Source organism: Schistocerca gregaria, chromosome 10 (genome assembly GCF_023897955.1).
Source record: "Schistocerca gregaria isolate iqSchGreg1 chromosome 10, iqSchGreg1.2, whole genome shotgun sequence".
NCBI lineage: Eukaryota > Metazoa > Arthropoda > Insecta > Orthoptera > Acrididae > Schistocerca > Schistocerca gregaria.
The window spans coordinates 37,063,035-37,077,982 of NC_064929.1; positions in this window are offsets into that span (position 1 = coordinate 37,063,035).

The following is a 14,948-nucleotide window of genomic DNA, read 5'->3' on the forward strand; positions in this document are numbered from 1 at the left end:
GTACTCTGCTCCCTTCACCGCTACAAACCAACCAACCATCGTGTCCGTGCGCATCAGAGCCGCAAAGAATGGGGAATAGCGCAGTTACGTCATGCATGGGGCGTAGCTCAGTTGGTAGAGCGTTCGCTTTGCATGTGAAATGTCCAGGGTTCAAGCCGCGGCGCCTCCATTTTTTGTGGTCAGTGCATGGTAAGTGTTGGTCGCGGAGAAACTTAAGGCACGCAAAGCCAGCGTCACAGACTGATATGATGTATACTGACGTAAGGAGAGGAAGATGTAAGTATGGGGACCGGCTGTTATCGAGGTGTCATCGAGTGCAGATCTGTCTTAGGTATCACGGCTTAACCTCATTGAAGTCTAGTGGGTGGACAACACGTTCGTCTTACTCAGAGCGGTGTCCGAACTCTATTTTCGACGTTATACGTGCCACTTTCATTGTGGCCAACTACGATTCGATACAGAATGCACGAAACCTGAAAGACACCCTAACGGATACATAAAGAGTAGTGTTTTTCTGCTGAATAATGGGAGTGCAAGGGTCTGTGTCGTCTATATGGCTGTATGTAGCAATATTAGTCCTCGGGGGGCGGGCGTAGCTCAGATGGTAGATCGCTCGCTTATTATGCGAGCGGTACTGTTATCAATACCCAGTGCCTCCAGAATTTTTAACACACCTACATACGCACCTTGCCATGCAAGAGGAATAATTCACAGCCAGCAGATGTGTCTAGGAAGATACAAGCGAATGATTAGCAATCACTATTGGCAAGCGTGCTGTTATTAGTGCGCGGGAAGCACCCTCCTCCCACGCCTACACTTTATTTAGAAACAGTACAAGTGTTCCCGTAAGATTCTCAAGCCTATGTCGGAAAGATCTGCCTTGCGACGAGTTCACGTAAATCCCACTGCACATTCCTATTCTTTGCGTGCAGTCGGCTGCTACTGGTGTTGCTAGTTGTGACTGCTGATAACAGATGCCGTAGCAATCAATTCATGGAGTGAGTTGTATGTTTTGCGATAGTCTGTCTCTGACAAGCAAGCACAGGTGACATAGGTGCGAACACAGGAAGCTTGCAGACCCTCGCTGATTGCAGACACCGAGCAGCCACACTAGGAGGGCGGCCTAAGCCGTAGGCGAAATGTGCTCATTCGCTTTGGCGCGACGTCGAACTATAAATAACGCTGTCACTAGCGTGAGCGTCGTGGAAAGTCGGAAAAGTCGGCTGCGTGGGTGAGTGCCAAGTTTGGGGAGCGTTTCGTAGTATGCGCAGTGCAATGGAGACGCGGAAACTTGTTGTGGCCCAGTGTTTTGCAGTTGGACGACAAGATTGGTACACAGTAGTAAAGAGCGAGGCACTGAGTTGGCATGAATAATGGAGTGCACAATGGGGCTCGAGATGTGTTTGTTACCTGAGGTGCTGTATGATTGTCGACAAGGAGTGAAAACGGAGCAATTTGTGACGGCTCTTTCAATTTAAGACGTTAAAAACAGACGGAATTTGCATTTGTAATACAAGAGCATCGAAACTACATGGAACTTTTGTGTATATGAACGTGTCCGCGCCTTTGTACGCTGCTCCCTTCACCGCTACAAACCAACCAACCATCGTGTCCGTGAGCATCAGAGCCGCAAAGAATGGGGAATAGCGCAGTTTGGTCGTGCGTGGGGCGTAGCTCAGTTGGTGGAGCGTTCGCTTCGCATGTGAAAGGTCCATGGTTCAAGCCGCGGCGCCTCCATTTTTTGTGGTCAGTGCATGGTAAGTGTTGGTCGCGGCGAACCTAAAGGCACGCAAGATGTTGCAAAGCCAGCGTCGCAGACTGATATGATGTATACTGACGTAAGGAGAGCAAGATGTAAGTGTGGCGACCGGCTGTTATCGAGGTGTCATCGAGTGCAGATCTGTCTTAGGTATCACGGCTTAACCTCATTGAAGTCTAGAGGGTGGACAACACGTTCGTCTTACTCAGAGCGGTGTCCGAACTCTATTATCGACGTTATACGTGCCACTTTCATTGTGGCCAACTACGATTCGATACAGAAAGCACGAAACCTGAAAGACACCCTAAAGGATACATAGAGAGTAGTGTTTGTCTGCTGAATAATGGGAGTGCAAGGGTCTGTGTCGTCTATATGGCTGTATGTAGTACCATTTGTCTTCGGAGGGGCGGGCGTAGCTCAGATGGTAGAGCGCTCGCTTAGTATGCGAGAGGTACTGGGATCAATACCCAGTGCCTCCAGAATTTTTAACACACCTACATGCGCACCTAGCCATGCAAGAGGAATAATTCACAGCCAGCAGATGTGTCTAGGAAGATACAAGCGAATGATTAGCATCCACAATTGGCAAGCGTGCTGTTATTAGTGCGCGGGAAGCACCCTCCTCCCACGCCTACACTTAATTTAGAAACAGTACAAGTGTTCCCGCAAGATTCTCAAGCCTATGTCGGAAAGATCTGCCTTGCGCCGAGTTCACGTAAATCCCACTGCACAATCCTATTCTTTGCATGCAGTCGGCTGCTACTGGTGTTGCTAGTTGTGACTGCTGATAACAGATGCCGTAGCAATCAATTCATGGAGTGAGTTGTATGTTTTGCGATAGTCGGTCTCTGACAAGCAAGCACAGGTGACATAGGTGCGAACACAGGAAGCTTGCAGACCCTCGCTGCCTGCAGACACCGAGCAGCCACACTAGGAGGGCGGCCTAAGCCGTAGGCGAAATGTGCTCATTCGCTTTGGCGCGACGTCGAACTATAAATAACGCTGTCACTAGCGTGAGCGTCGTGGAAAGTCGGAAAAGTCGGCAGCGTGGGTGAGTGCCAAGTTTGGGGAGCGTTTCGTAGTATGCGCAGTGCAATGGAAACGCGGAAACTTGTTGTGGCCCAGTGTTTTGCAGTTGGACGACAAGATTGGTACACAGTAGTAAAGAGCGAGGCACTGAGTTGGCATGAATAATGGAGTGCACAATGGGGCTCGAGATGTGTTTGTTACCTCAGGTGCTGTATGATTGTCGACAAGGAGTGAAAACGGAGCAATTTGTGACGGTTCTTTCAATTTAAGACGTTAAAAACAGACGGAATTTGCATTTGTAATACCAGAGCATCGAAACTACTTGGAACTTTTGTGTATATGAACGTGTCCGCGCCTTTGTACTCTGCTCCCTTCACCGCTACAAACCAACCAACCATCGTGTCCGTGCGCATCAGAGCCCAAAGAATGGGGAATAGCGCAGTTTGTTTGTGCATGGGGCGTAGCTCAGTTGGTAGAGCGTTCGCTTCGCATGTGAAAGGTCCAGGGTTGAAGCCGCGGCGCCTCCATTTTTTTGTTGTCAGTGCATGGTAAGTGTTGGTTGCGGCGAACCTAAAGGCACGCAAGATGTTGCAAAGCCAGCGTCACAGACTGATATGATGTATACTGACGTAACAAGAGCAAGATGTAAGTGTGGGGACGGGCTGTTATCGAGGTGTCATCGAGTGCAGATCTGTCTTAGGTATCACGGCTTAACCTCATTGAAGTCTAGAGGGTGGACAACACGTTCGTCTTACTCAGAGCGGTGTCCGAACTCTATTTTCGACGTTATACGTGCCACTTTCATTGTGGCCAACTACGATTCGATACAGAATGCACGAAACCTGAAAGGCACCCTAACGGATACATAGAGAGTAGTGTTTGTCTGCTGAATAATGGGAGTGCAAGTGTCTGTGTCGTCTATATGGCTGTATGTAGCACCATTAGTCTCCGGGGGCGGCGGGCGTAGCTCAGATGGTAGAGCGCTCGCTTAGTATGCGAGAGGTACTGGGATCAATACCCAGTGCCTCCAGAATTTCTAACACACCTACATGCGCACCTTGCCATGCAAGTGGAATAATTCACAGCCAGCAGATGTGTCTAGGAAGATACAAGCGAATGATTAGCATCCACAATTGGCAAGCGTGCTGTTATTAGTGCGCGGGAAGCACCCTCCTCCCACACCTACACTTAATTTAGAAACAGTACAAGTGTTCCCGTAAGATTCTCAAGCCTATGTCGGAAAGATCTTCCTTGCGCCGAGTTCACGTAAATCCCTCTGCACATTCCTATTCTTTGCGTGCAGTCGGCTGCAACTGGTGTTGCTAGTTGTGACTGCTGATAACAGATGCCGTAGCAATCAATTCATGGAGTGAGTTGTATGTTTTGCGATAGTCTGTCTCTGACAAGCAAGCACAGGTGCGAACACAGGAAGCTTGCAGACCCTCGCTGCCTGCAGACACCGAGCAGCCACACTAGGAGGGCGGCCTAAGCCGTAGGCGAAATGTGCTCATTCGCTTTGGCGCGACGTCGAACTATAAATAATGCTGTCACTAGCGTGAGCGTCGTGGAAAGTCGGAAAAGTCGGCTGCGTGGGTGAGTGCCAAGTTTGGGCAGCGTTTCGTAGTATGCGCAGTGCAATGGAGACGCGGAAACTTGTTGTGGCCCAGTGTTTTGCAGTTGGACGACAAGATTGGTACACAGTAGTAAAGAGCGAGGCACTGAGTTGGCATGAATAATGGAGTGCACAATGGGGCTCGAGATGTGTTTGTTACCTCAGGTGCTGTATGATTGTCGACAAGGAGTGAAAACGGAGCAATTTGTGACGGCTCTTTCAATTTAAGACGTTAAAAACAGACGGAATTTGCATTTGTAATACCAGAGCATCGAAACTACTTGGAACTTATGTGTATATGTACGTGTCCGCGCCTTGGTACTCTGCTCCCTTCACCGCTACAAACCAACCAACCATCGTGTCCGTGCGCATCAGAGCCGCAAACAATGGGGAATAGCGCAGTTTGGTCATCCATGGGGCGTAGCTCAGTTGGTAGAGCGTTGGCTTCGCATGTGAAAGGTCCACGGTTCAAGCCGCGGCGCCTCCATTTTTTGTGGTCAGTGCATGGTAAGTGTTGGTCGCTGCGAACCTAAAGGCACGCAAGATGTTGCAAAGCTTGCGTCACAGACTGATATGATGTATACTGACATAAGGAGAGCAAGATGTAAGTGTGGGGACCGGCTGTTATCGAGGTGTCATCGAGTGCAGATCTGTCTTAGGTATCACGGCTTAACCTCATTGAAGTCTAGAGGGTGGACAACACGTTCGTCTTACTCAGAGCGGTGTCCGAACTCTATTTTCGACGTTATACGTGCCACTTTCATTGTGGCCAACTACGATTCGATACAGAATGCACGAAACCTGAAAGACACCCTAACGGATACATAGAGAGTAGTGTTTGTCTGCTGAATAATGGGAGTGCAAGGGTCTGTGTCGTCTATATGGCTGTTTGTAGCACCATTAGTCTCCGTGGTGGCGGGTGTAGCTCAGATGGTAGAGCGCTCGCTTAGTATGCGAGAGGTACTGGGATCAATACCCAGTGCCTCCAGAACTTTTAACACACCTACATGCGCACCTTGCCATGCAAGTGGAATAATTCACAGCCAGCAGATGTGTCTAGGAAGATACAAGCGAATGATTAGCATCCACAATTGGCAAGCGTGCTGTTATTAGTGCGCGGGAAGCACCCTCCTCCCACGCCTACACTTAATTTAGAAACAGTGCAAGTGTTCCCGTAAGATTCTCAAGCCTATGTCGGACAGATCTGCCTTGCGCCGAGTTCACGTAAATCCCACTGCACATTCCTATTCTTTGCGTGCAGTCGGCTGCTACTGGTGTTGCTAGTTGTGACTGCTGATAACAGATGCCGTAGCAATCGATTCATGGAGTGAGTTGTATGTTTTGCGATAGTCTGTCTCTGACAAGCAAGCACAGGTGCGAACACAGGAAGCTTGCAGACCCTCGCTGCCTGCAGACACCGAGCAGCCACACTAGGAGGGCGGCCTAAGCCGTAGGCGAAATGTGCTCATTCGCTTTCGCGCGACGTCGAACTATAAATAATGCTGTCACTAGCGTGAGCGTCGTGGAAAGTCGGAAAAGTCGGCTGCGTGGGTGAGTGCCAAGTTTGGGGAGCGTTTCGTAGTATGCGCAGTGCAATGGAGACGCGGAAACTTGTTGTGGCCCAGTGTTTTGCAGTTGGACGACAAGATTGGTACACAGTAGTAAAGAGCGAGGCACTGAGTTGGCATGATTAATGGAGTGCACAATGGGGCTCGAGATGTGTTTGTTACCTCAGGTGCTGCATGATTGTCGACAAGGAGTGAAAACGGAGCAATTTGTGACGGCTCTTTCAATTTAAGACGTTAAAAACAGACGGAATTTGCATTTGTAATACCAGAGCATCGAAACTACTTGGAACTTTTGTGTATATGAACGTGTCCGCGCCTTTGTACTCTGCTCCCTTCACCGCTACAAACCAACCAACCATCGTGTCCGTGCTCATCAGAGCCGCAAAGAATGGGGAATAGCGCAGTTTGGTCGTGCATGGGGCGTAGCTCAGTTTGGCAGTCTGCCTGCGGCAGCGGTGGTGAGCGGACCTCCAGGGCCAGCGCGCTGTGGCAGGAAGTGTTTACGTCAGGCGGTGAGTCGCGTGCTTACAGCGTCTGCTTATTAGTATTCGTTCCGTTTCGTAGGATCTGATATGGAATTATGAATCCGACTAACAGGAAAGATACCTTGAAGTTTACCTTTGATAGGAATTTTTTCGAAACCAAATTCGTTTGAAGTTGAAGCATGGTTAGAGGAAACAGCTAAGATTACTTTTGATGACATTGTAGGGATAAATTTCTCTATCGTGACTAGTGTTGTTTATGTGAAATTAACGTCTTCTGAAATGTGTGATAGAATTGTGGAGTCCAGTTGAGGTGTACTGAAGTTTAAACATAGAGATGGTACCGTCAGTGACGTCAGCCTTACGCATGCTGGACTGGGCATCTGAACGGCACGTATTTTCGAACTCCCGTTTGAAATATCAGCCGCGCAAATATGTTCTGCATTAACACCTTACGGGAGGGTCATTAACAATTTTGCGGAGCGTTGGTCCAAAGCCCACAAATTTCCGGTGCTTAACGGCGTCAGGCAGGTTAAGATCGATCTACAGAAGCACATACCTTCATATATTTACGTAGGTGGACATCGCGGAATTGTCATATATTATGGGCAGCCAAAAACGTGTGCCGGCTGTGGTGCGCCCGGCCACGTGCGCTCTGAATGTATACAAAGACGCGTGACGCAGATACCTGTCGGTGAAGCCGCTAGCCCCCCTGTGACAACGGCTCTGCCACTGACATACGCTGTTGCGGCTTCTGGTCTTCCACCCGCGACCCCGCCTGTAGATGCCCCTCTTTTGAATGATGTTTTGGCCGATAACGTCAAAGAACCGAGTGCTGACGCGGCACCGCCGCTACCACACTCAGAGATGGAGGTAACGACGGATGACTCCCCAGTGGTTGATGCCACTGGTACTGAGGATGAAGCAGACGCTGTGTTCCCGGCGGATCAACCCCAGAGTCAACAGTCCACTTCGGATGTTGATGATACCGCGAACCCTAACAGGAAGCCTTCCAAAACGAAGCGGAGACTTGCACATCAAGGAGCCAATCAGCTCGCCCCACAGCTCCGCGAAAAAGCGAAACGAATAAGCAGCCAAATGAGTCAAAACACTTCTGAACCCTCTGAAGTTGGTCTCCCTGAGTCTGGTCGAATGGACATTGATCCTGTAGTGTCTCCCCCTGTGAATCCACGACGGGTGGAAGATAGTGATACCTCGAGTAGAGTCGTTTTGCCGGATACCCACGCTCAAGGAAACGCAGGATCGCTTTTGTCAGAGGCCACTCTCACTGGGAACTGGGCACAGGAAATGGAAGTACTGGATGCGAGCAATGATGCGGCTGTCATGCGGACCATTGAGACGGCATCTTCGGCACCCCCCACAGAGCAGCATACACCAACCGTACCGGGAACTACAGGAACTCCGACTGACGCGCTTGGCCTCAATTTCGTAAGCCACCCCTCTAAGACTGTTTAATTAATAGTATGTGCCTTCTCCCATGAACGAGCCCCAAGCCTATAAAATTGCCACGTTAAACATCAATAAGATACAGTCGTACAGGCGGCTCCGTAATTTACAAGATTTTGTATACGCAGCGGATATCGATATTCTGTTACTTCAAGAAGTCGCTGCGATTGAACTTGACCGAATAACTGGTTATACTACTCTCTCCAATTCCGGGAGCGGTGCGAATTTAGGGACAGCGATTCTGATAAAAGAAGGGATTGTAGCGACCGACGCAGAAAAACTGCCTGATCATAGAGGGATCGCTGTCACTTTCCATCGGACACGCATAATAAATGTTTACACCCCGTCCGGCAGTAGCAATAGGCGTGCTAGGGCTGAGTTCTTCACAAGCGCCATAGTCCCACTTTTTAGGGGAACCTACGATCGTATAATTTTTGCGGGTGACTTCAATTGTGTCTTAAGTCCAAAAGACCAGACGCCTAATTTTAACAAATCTGGAGAACTAGAACGTATCGTCCAAGAAATGAACCTCATTGACACATGGGAGCATACGCACAGAGCGGCACCTGGGTTCACTCATGTCACGAACCACTCTGCAAGCCGGCTAGACAGAATCTATGTATCGGCGTGTATGAAGACTCAAGTCCTCCATTCCGAAGTTTGGCCCACAATTTTTTCCGATCATGCCGCATATATTTGTACTGTTAACATAGTCAAGCAAGGCACATTTCGCGGCAGAGGTTTCTGGAAACTTAACAATGCTCTCCTTAACGATGTTGACTGTCACCGTGTCTTTAACGAAACATGGGAGGCATGTGAACGACGGGTTGCAAAGTATGCCTCCGTTACTGAATGGTGGATAACACATGCAAAACCAACTTTATCAAAAATGTTGAAACGCTACGCTCGGGACAAATCCTGGTGGCAACGGCAAACGTCTGAGTTTTATTTTACTTGTCTCATGGAGCTCTACCAGTCCGATGTGACTGTACCTGAATATTTTATGCAGATTAAAAAAATTAAGGCAAAATTATTAAAACTTCAGCGGCAGCAGGCAGAAGGCTTTCAAATAAGGTCCAGGCCACAGAATGTGATAGACGACGAAATGACATCCATGTTTCACGTCATTCGTGAAAATAAGAGGGGGCGGCGGAGATTAATAACTCGTCTTCAGTTGAGTGAAGGCTTTGCGCTCACGCGGCAACAAGACATACGGAACGCACTTCAAAATCACCTGGCATATCTGCTGGCAACGACACATACCGACGATGGAACTCACGATGAATTACTCAATAACTTGCAAATGACTTTGGGTGCTGCTGAAGTCGAAACTCTCATGCGAGAAATTGATGAAGACGAATTGGATTCTGCGCTATCACGAAGTCCGAAAAATAAATCGCCGGGACCCGACGGTCTCACTGCCGAATTTTATCTTACTTTCTGCGACAAATTAAAGCCCAAGTTGTTGAGTATGTTTAATGAAATTTTACGGCCTGATTTTAATGTTCCTCAGGCTCTCGTGGAAGGCATCGTGGTTTTAATCCCTAAACGCCCAATGTGCAGTTCTGTTGACGATTTTCGGCCGCTTACTTTACTGAACAGTGACTACAAAATTTTAGCACGAATTATTTCTAATAGATTGAAAATGTTGATGAATACTGTCATTGGTCAGTACCAGACCAGTGTAGGTGTCGGTAGGACGATCTTCCAAAATTTGTCTCAATACAGGGACGTCATAGCCATTGCAGATGCGTACAAGATACGGTGTGCGCTAGTTTCCCTTGACTTTTCAAAGGCATTCGACAGAGTAAACCATCAGTTTCTCATCCGGACGATGCATGCCATGGGATTTCCACTACGTTTTATCAATCTTATACATGAGCTCCTTCGTAAAGGAGTAACTCGACTCATGGTGAATGGCCAGCTGAGCGCATCGATACATATTACTAATTCAGTGCGACAGGGATGCCCTATGTCAATGGCCTTGTTTGCCATTGCCATTGAGCATTTGCTTGTCACCTTGACACAGCGTCTACAAGGATTAACCATCCACGGCATTAAGATTGTTTGTACTGCATATGCGGATGACGTCGGATTTTTGGTCATGGACGAAGGTGAAGTTGAGGAAGCCCTTCAGATCGTCAAAAACTACGAACTTGTTGCGGGTGCGAAGTTGAATGCCAGGAAATCTGGCATTATGAACATAGGACGCGGCATCTCGCTGCACCATCATGGTCAGTTGCAACTACTTTCTAAAATGAAATGCCTTGGTATTGAGTACAGGAGCAACATACAGCACACAATTGCGGTGAACTATAGGAATCTCCTGGCAAGTATGCGTGCTTGCATGCAGACCCACTACCTAAGGAGCCTTGATGAACTGCAGAAAGTCACCTTCGCTAATGTCTACCTCACCTCAAAGATTAACTACGTTGCACAAGTACTGCCCATGCCACAGGCGACAGCGAAGCGTATGATGTCCGCTGTAGGCCATTTTGTCACACGTGGACACATTTTTAAAGTCAAGTACGATACGCTCACTCTCTCCACGACCGATGGAGGCTTAAATTCAACAGATGTTCGTTCCAAGTCACGAGCTTTGTACGTATGCACCACCTACAAACGGTGGAGGTCGTTACCGAACAGTCTAACGGCTCACTTGTTAACTGAAATAGCGCCGGCCTGCCTGCAGCCTCCCGTCTATGTTCAACATATTCCGCCTGCGCTGACTCACTTTAAGAGCTTTTTCATTGAGTTCAGTTACGTACGGTCAACTCTCCCAGAAAATGAGCTTTCCGTGGTGAAGTTAGTTTATAATAAACTACTGGCAACCAAGAACAGGAACAACATCGAATACAAATACCCCAATCATCGCTGGCCAGTGATATGGAAAAACATACATAGCCGTGATTTACCAACGTCAGTGAAAGCCTCTTGGTACAGGGTCGTGAACCGTAAAATAAGTACCAATTCACGACTTCATGCTCTACATTTGGCTGACTCACCTTTGTGCCTTACGTGCAACTTGCCTGATACTGATGAACATCGTTTTCTGTGCACCACTGTTCAAACGGCTTGGCCATGCATTCGCCGAAAACTGGTTACGATTATGAGGACTTCCCAGCTTTGTATTAAACCTGAAGATTTCCTGTATCCTGATTCAGTGCCTTACCCGAACACCAAACGGAACTCTGTCAATTGGTTGAAGGGTCATTATGTTCATTATTTACAGACGCAAGAACCCAAGAGTGAGGCGGCATACTGTCTTTAACTGGCATTACATTTTCACATACTTTCACGGACGAGACATTACAGGAAACGATATGCGAATTTTTTAGAAGTCGTTCTTCGATGAAAGAAGTATTTTTTTCTTTCCTTCATTCTACATTGCTTTGTTTTTTTTTCTTTTCTTCTTCAAATGTCACAGTGACGTATACTGAACAGTGTTACGACAAGGACTATTTTCTTTTCTTCTGTTTTTCTAGAGGACCAGAGTTCCTTGTTTCATTTTCTATTACAAAAAAAACAAACAAAAAAAAACATAAATAAATAAATTATAAAAAAAATAAACAATTATAAAAGTTGATAAAAAAACCAACAACACAACGAAAGCACTAAAAAGAACAACAAACAACAGAAAGAGTGTTGCAGACCAGAAGTAGGGGATTGCTGCCTGGGGTGAAGTACGGTGGGGACTTCGAGGGCCCTCTCGCCGCTACGGTAGCCGTAAAGGCCCAGGACAAATCTCTGAAAATGGAATACAACACACGCACAAAAAAAAAAAAAGAAAAAAGAAAAATTCTACTTTGTCACCATTGCGGGACTATGCATTAGGTTTAGAAGTATCTTTGGTTTGGAAATTGGAATAGTTCAGAAGAATAAGTAATTCAGAAATCATGGCAGATGAAGCCGACGCCAACGAAGGCGATTTATGGCGAGTAAAAGGCGGGGCTGAAGGGGAGGAAGGAGGCGCTAAAATTGTAAAAAAAAAAAAAAAAAAAAAAAAAAAGTTGGTAGAGCGTTCGCTGCGCATGTGAAAGGTCCATGGTTCAAGCCGCGGCGCCTCCATTTTTTGTGGTCAGTGCATGGTAACTGTTGGGCGCGGCGAACCTAAAGGCACGCAAGATGTTGCAAAGCCAGCGTCACAGACTGATATGATGTATACTGACGTAAGGAGAGCAAGATGTAAGTATGGGGACCGGCTGTTATCGAGGTGTCATCGAGTGCAGATCTGTCTTAGGTATCACGGCTTAACCTCATTGAAGTCTAGAGGGTGGACAACACGTTCGTCTTACTCAGAGTGGTGTCCGAACTCTATTTTCGACGTTATACGTGCCACTTTCATTGTGGCCAACTACGATTCGATACAGAATGCACGAAACCTGAAAGACACCCTAACGGATACATAGAGAGTAGTGTTTGTCTGCTGAATAATGGGAGTGCAAGGGTCTGTGTCGTGTATATGGCTGTATGTAGCACCATTAGTCTCCGGGGGGACTGCCGTAGCTCAGATGGTAGAGCGCTCGTTTAGTATGCGAGAGGTACTGGGATCAATACCCAGTGCCTCCAGAATTTTTAACACACCTACATGCGCACCTTGCCATGCAAGTGGAATAATTCACAGCCAGCAGATGTGTCTAGGAAGATACAAGCGAATGATTAGCATCCACAATTGGCAAGCGTGCAGTTATTAGTGCGCGGGAAGCACCCTCCTCCCACGCCTACACTTAATTTAGAAACAGTACAAGTGTTCCCGTAGGATTCTCAAGCCTATGTCGGAAAGATCTGCCTTGCGCCGAGTTCACGTAAATCCCACTGCACATTCCTATTCTTTGCGTGCAGTCGGCTCCTACTGGTGTTGCTAGTTATGACTGCTGATAACAGATGCCGTAGCAATCAATTCATGGAGTGAGTTGTATGTTTTGCGATAGTCTGTCTCTGACAAGCAAGCACAGGTGACATAGGTGCGAACACAGGAAGCTTGCAGACCCTCGCTGCCTGCAGACACCGAGCAGCCACACTAGGAGGGCGGCCTAAGCCGTAGGCGAAATGTGCTCATTCGCTTTGGCGCGACGTCGAACTATTAATAATGCTGTCACTAGCGTGAGCGTCGTGGAAAGTCGGAAAAGTCGGCTGCGTGGGTGAGTGCCAAGTTTGGTGAGCGTTTTGTAGTATGCGCAGTGCAATGGAGACGCGGAAACTTGTTGTGGCCCAGTGTTTTGCAGTTGGACGACAAGATTGGTACACAGTAGTAAAGAGCGAGGCACTGAGTTGGCATGAATAATGGAGTGCACAATGGGGCTCGAGATGTGTTTGTTACCTCAGGTGCTGTATGATTGTCGACAAGGAGTGAAAACGGAGCAATTTGTGACGGCTCTTTCAATTTAAGACGTTAAAAACAGACGGAATTTGCATTTGTAATACCAGAGCATCGAAACTACTTGGAACTTTTGTGTATATGAACGTGTCCGCGCCTTTGTACTCTGCTCCCTTCACCGCTACAAACCAACCAACCATCGTATCCGTGCGCATCAGAGTCGCAAAAAATGGGGAATAGCACAGTTTGGTTGTGCATGGGGCGTAGCTCAGTTGGTAGAGCGTTGGCTTCGCATGTGAAAGGTCCAGGGTTCAAGCTGCAGGGCCTCCATTTTTTGTTGTCAGTGCATGGTAAGTGTTGGTCGCGGCGAACCTAAAGGCACGCAAGATGTTGCAAAGCCAGCGTCACAGACTGATGTGATGTATACTGACGTAAGAAGAGCAAGATGTACGTGTGGGGACGGGCTGTTATCGAGGTGTCATCGAGTGCAGATCTGTCTTAGGTATCACGGCTTAACCTCATTGAAGTCTAGAGGGTGGACAACACGTTCGTCTTACTCAGAGCGGTGTCCGAACTCTATTTTCGACGTTATACGTGCCACTTTCATTGTGGCCAACTACGATTCGATACAGAATGCACGAAACCTGAAAGACACCCTAACGGATACTTAGAGAGTAGTGTTTGTCTGCTGAATAATGGGAGTGCAAGGGTCTGTGTCGTGTATATGGCTGTATGTAGCACGATTAGTCTCCGGGGGGGCGGGCGTAGCTCAGATGGTAGGGCGCTCGTTTAGTATGCGAGAGGTACTGGGATCAATACCCAGTGCCTCCCGAATTTTTAACACACCTACATGCGCACCTTGCCATGCAAGTGGAATAATTCACAGCCAGCAGATGTGTCTAGGAAGATACAAGCGAATGATTAGCATCCACAATTGGCAAGCGTGCTGTTATTAGTGCGCGGGAAGCACCCTCCTCCCACGCCTACACTTAATTTAGAAACAGTACAAGTGTTCCCATAAGATTCTGAAGCCTATGTCGGAAAGATCTGCCTTGCGCCGAGTTCACGTAAATCCCACTGCACATTCCTATTCTTTGGGTGCAGTCGGCTGCTACTGGTGTTGCTAGTTGTGACTGCTGATAACAGATGCCGTAGCAATCAATTCATGGAGTGAGTTGTATGTTTTGCGATAGTCTGTCTCTGACAATCAAGCACAGGTGACATAGGTGCGAACACAGGAAGCTTGCAGACCCTCGCTGCCTGCAGACACCGAGCAGCCACACTAGGAGGGCGGCCTAAGCCGTAGGCGAAATGTGCTCATTCGCTTTGGCGCGACGTCGAACTATAAATAATGCTGTCACTAGCGTGAGCGTCGTGGAAAGTCGGAAAAGTCGGCTGCATGGGTGAGTGCCAAGTTTGGTGAGCGTTTCGTAGTATGCGCAGTGCAATGGAGACGCGGAAACTTGTTGTGGCCCAGTGTTTTGCAGTTGGACGACAAGATTGGTACACAGTAGTAAAGAGCGAGGCACTGAGTTGGCATGAGTAATGGAGTGCACAATGGGGCTCGAGATGTGTTTGTTACCTCAGGTGCTGTATGATTGTCGACAAGGAGTGAAAACGGAGCAATTTGTGACGGTTCTTTCAATTTAAGACGTTAAAAACAGACGGAATTTGCATTTGTAATACCAGAGCATCGAAACTACTTGGAACTTTT